The sequence below is a fragment of the Ranitomeya imitator genome, chromosome 2, assembly GCF_032444005.1.
Source record: "Ranitomeya imitator isolate aRanImi1 chromosome 2, aRanImi1.pri, whole genome shotgun sequence".
Lineage (NCBI taxonomy): Eukaryota > Metazoa > Chordata > Amphibia > Anura > Dendrobatidae > Ranitomeya > Ranitomeya imitator.
Genome location: NC_091283.1, coordinates 247,198,206 through 247,202,144, shown reverse-complemented (window position 1 = coordinate 247,202,144; position 3,939 = coordinate 247,198,206). Strand labels below are relative to the sequence as shown.

Here is a 3,939-nt window from a genome sequence, read left to right as displayed (position 1 = left end):
TAAGTTTTCCAGGGACCGCTCCGATTTTGAGTCGGCCAGGGCATTCCAATGGCGGCACCAGGGCAACCAGAGACGGGCGCCTCCAGTTCAGAGGACCAGGATCCAAGCACAGGAGTCTACTAGAGGTGCAGACTTCACCTCAGAGAGTGATTTTTTATCTTCGGCGGAAAGCGAGGTAGACGTCGGATCAGAAGGGGCCGTAAGCGCTGTCCCAATGTCACCACGAATAACGAGATTTGGGGGACGACGACCACAGGTCCAGAAACCACACAGGAACCGTCGCAGATACTAATGGGTCCCTCTTCCGGGGCTGTCTTGGGACCAATGGTGGCATCGGATAATTTGTTGCAGGTCATTAACCTTTCTGATCATGTTCTTTCCGCTACAGAACTGAGAGTTCTTCAGAGGGGTTTGACTTTCTCCCCTTCACAAACCGCGGATAAGTTCACTTTAGTTAAGGACTTGTATCTGTTTTGCAGGCACCTGGTTCTTCGAGTCTTACACAACAGGCCCCAGACTATGAGGGATCTCGACCAGACGGACCAGCAGGTTATGCAGGATCTTTTACGACTACTCCAGGAGAACGAGTCGGGTGGAGGTAGGAATCGGTTTCCATACCGCAACAGGTCCATCGTGGCACCCCCTTTTTCTCTAGTACCATCTGTCAGGGTTTTCTTCGAATTAACTAAAAAAGACATCATGTCCATGCCCTTAAGACCATTGCTTCCTTCCAATTTGAGTAGGGAGGAAAAACGGGCTTTGTCTGACCTCAAGAACAATGATTTGTTCTTGATTAAAGAAGCGGACAAGGGGGGCAACGTGGTCCTTTGGCCACATACCCTCTACTTGGAGGAAGCCAACCGGCAACTAGGGAATCAGAGGTTTTACAAAAAGCTTCCATCAGATCCCTCGGCTGTGTTTGGTGCTCGCCTTAGAGCCCTTCTGGAGCGTGCCAGAGACCTTGGTATCATCAATCACCAAGAATTCCAGTTCTTGTGGGTTGAATGCCCCATTACGGCTACATTTTATATGTTGCCCAAGGTCCATAAGGACATCCGCAGGCCACCGGGCCGGCCGATTGTGGCCAGCATCGGCAGCCTGTGTGAGAAAGCCTGTATCTATGTGGACCACTTCCTGCAACCACTAGTTAAGAACTTACCATCCTTTGTGAAGGACTCGGCACACTTTATTAATATCTGTCGCTCTTTGAAGCTTCCGCCAGGGGCTATTTTGGTGACATGTGATGTCGAGTCACTTTACTCCAACATTAGTCACGAGGATGGTATAACGGCGGTTCTATATTTTCTGGATTTGGTGGTACACTCGGACCGCATGCATGACTCTCTGGTGGTGGACCTTCTAGACTTCATCCTGAGGCATAATTACTTTCTGTTCGACAGGACATACTACCTACAAACGTCAGGTGTGGCCATGGGTGCCAGATGTGCGCCAGCCCTGGCAAACCTATTCTTGGGATGGTGGGAGGCCACGGTCATCTACCCGTCATCGACTTTCAGGAGTAGGATTGCCCATTGGTCACGATATATCGATGACGTTTTCTTCATCTGGGTAGGCACCATGGAGGAATGTAGGAGTTATATTGAGTCCTTGAATATGAATACACATAACATTCTATTGACTTACTCTATGTCATCCTCCATAGCCACGTATCTTGACCTACAGATTAGGATTGAAGAAGATGGCTCCATCTCCACCAAGCTGTTTCGGAAGCCGACGGCCACAAACAGTCTTTTAGACTACAGAAGCTTCCATCCACAGCACACCAGGGATGGAGTGCCCGTTGGGCAATTCCTGAGAGTGAGAAGGAATTGCACGTCCGATGTGGACTTTCGAGCGGAAGCACTAAGGCTCACGGATCGTTTTAAGGAAAGGCACTACCCGCACAGAAGTATCTCTACTGCTTTCCAACGAGCAAGACTCCATACTCAGGATTCCCTATTGCTTGCATCTAACAAGGTACGTGATGATAAACCTAGGTTTATCACGGGCTATAATAATAACTGGGGTGGCCTTAAGGCGATTTTGCGCAGGCACTGGGACATTCTGACGACGGACCTTCAAACTGCTGATGTGGTCAGTGCACAACCCCTATTGGTAGCTAGAAGGGCCCCTAATTTTAGGGATATACTATCTAGGAGCCACTATAGGAGACGGACTGTGAGTATCAATCGGGGCATTAAACTCCGAGGTTCGTTTGCCTGTGGTGGTTGCAGCATTTGCCCGCATATGGGGACCACAAGAGACTTTTTTGTTCATCCCCAGAATGGTAGTCGGCACAGACTTCTTTCATACATAAACTGTAGGACTACGTGCGTTATCTACGCCCTTATTTGCCCGTGTCAGCTTATATATGTGGGTCAAACGTCGCAGGAATTGCGACGGAGAGTGCAGAAGCACTTCTCCACCATTAATCTGGCTTCCAATGATGCATCCAAGGGTAAAGTTCTCACCCCTGTGGCGGCCCACTTTCTTGCTCATCATGCGGGCAGGGTTACCAATACCAAGGTGGTTGGCCTGGAGCATGTCCTTGTCTCTAATAGGGGGGGCCCACTCAAGCCATCCCTGTTACGCCGTGAATCCCGTTGGATTTTCAATCTGTCTTCTGTTACCCCAACAGGTCTCAATGAAGAACTCCTTTTTACGGGCTTCCTGGGATGAGATCTGTCTGGTTGGTTATCTCATGGTTTGGTGCCTCTTTGGACTGGATGGGTCTGGATTCCTCTTCCTTCTCTAGAGTCGTCCCGGATGGACCTCGTGTATACTCCGCCTATTGGGAATCACTTTTTCCTCCAATCTAAAGTGGACTCTCTACGTTCTAATTGGACTTTTTTGAGGATTCATCTATATTACGATCGGCGCCTTACTGTGTCTGCGGTTGGATTTGTATAGCAACATGATGGCCTTTATTTATTTGCACTGCACTTTACATCTGCTGATGGAGTGGGCTACTCTAGTGGTAGTTCATTGGGTTTTTATTTACACCCTTCGGTGTTCTTATTAAAATATATGTACTAGATGGTATCAGGATAGGGTTTAGCCTCCATTTGCTGCACTACATACTGTGTACAGGTATTTTTGGCTCATGGGGCATCAGGACATGATGCATGTTTGACACATTATATAGGGATTCCTCTGGCTCATGGGACATCCAGGTAGTTCTTCACTTATGCTGGCTTTCATCTTGTTAGCCGGTTTGGGCATATGGTTGGGGCTGATCAGCTACTTTTGGCTGTTCTTTTCTCTTCCCTAGCCCATTGGGCATAGTTCCTGCCCCTACTCTCTTTTGGGGTTGTCCTTTATGCATAAGATAGATTTCGGTGTATTCTACCGGTACATTTGATTCCTCTGTTTTGGCATGGCTGTTATTATCTTTTCAGTCGTCCTTACGTTTCCTTCCCATACTAGTCTGTGTGTAGTATATACATGTATTTTGCTGTATATTTATTCAATAAAGATGGTGCTTATAATGACATTATTTATGCTGCAGATGTGTTTACAATACAATTGTATGGGTTGGATTTGGTTGGTGGCTGTTTCTTGGCGTGTTTGTTTATTAAAATTGCATGCCTGTGAGGTTGTCCCCCGGGGGTTGATTGCTGTGTGTGCATGTTTCTTGTCCATTTTGGGCATTCGGTACGCCTTTCTATTTTTCAGTTTCTTGATTATTTTTTATTTATTTTTTTTATTTTATTTTTTTTATTTTATTTTTTTTTTTTTTTTTTTTTTTTTTTTTTTTTTTTTTTGTTATTTTTTATTTATTTATTATTATTTTATCTTTATTATTTTTTTTCTTTTTTCTTAGTTTCTCTTGGGTTTGTTATTTATTTTTATTATTATTTATTTTTTCTTAGGTTAGCGTTCCGCTGTTTACATCTATAACTAGGGCCTCTGGTACACAATTGCACCTCCATCTAGCTC

The 3,939-nt window shown here is 45.6% G+C and overlaps 1 long non-coding RNA gene across 1 annotated transcript; it reads left to right on the top strand.

Moving 5' to 3' along the window:
• The first annotated feature begins 366 nt into the window (after positions 1 to 366).
• On the top strand, positions 367 to 3,650 carry LOC138662897 (uncharacterized). The gene is made up of 4 exons (XR_011318088.1): positions 367 to 598; positions 1,401 to 1,569; positions 1,664 to 1,977; positions 2,639 to 3,650. It is a non-coding gene; the product is annotated as an uncharacterized lncRNA (long non-coding RNA).
• The last annotated feature ends 289 nt before the right edge of the window (positions 3,651 to 3,939 follow it).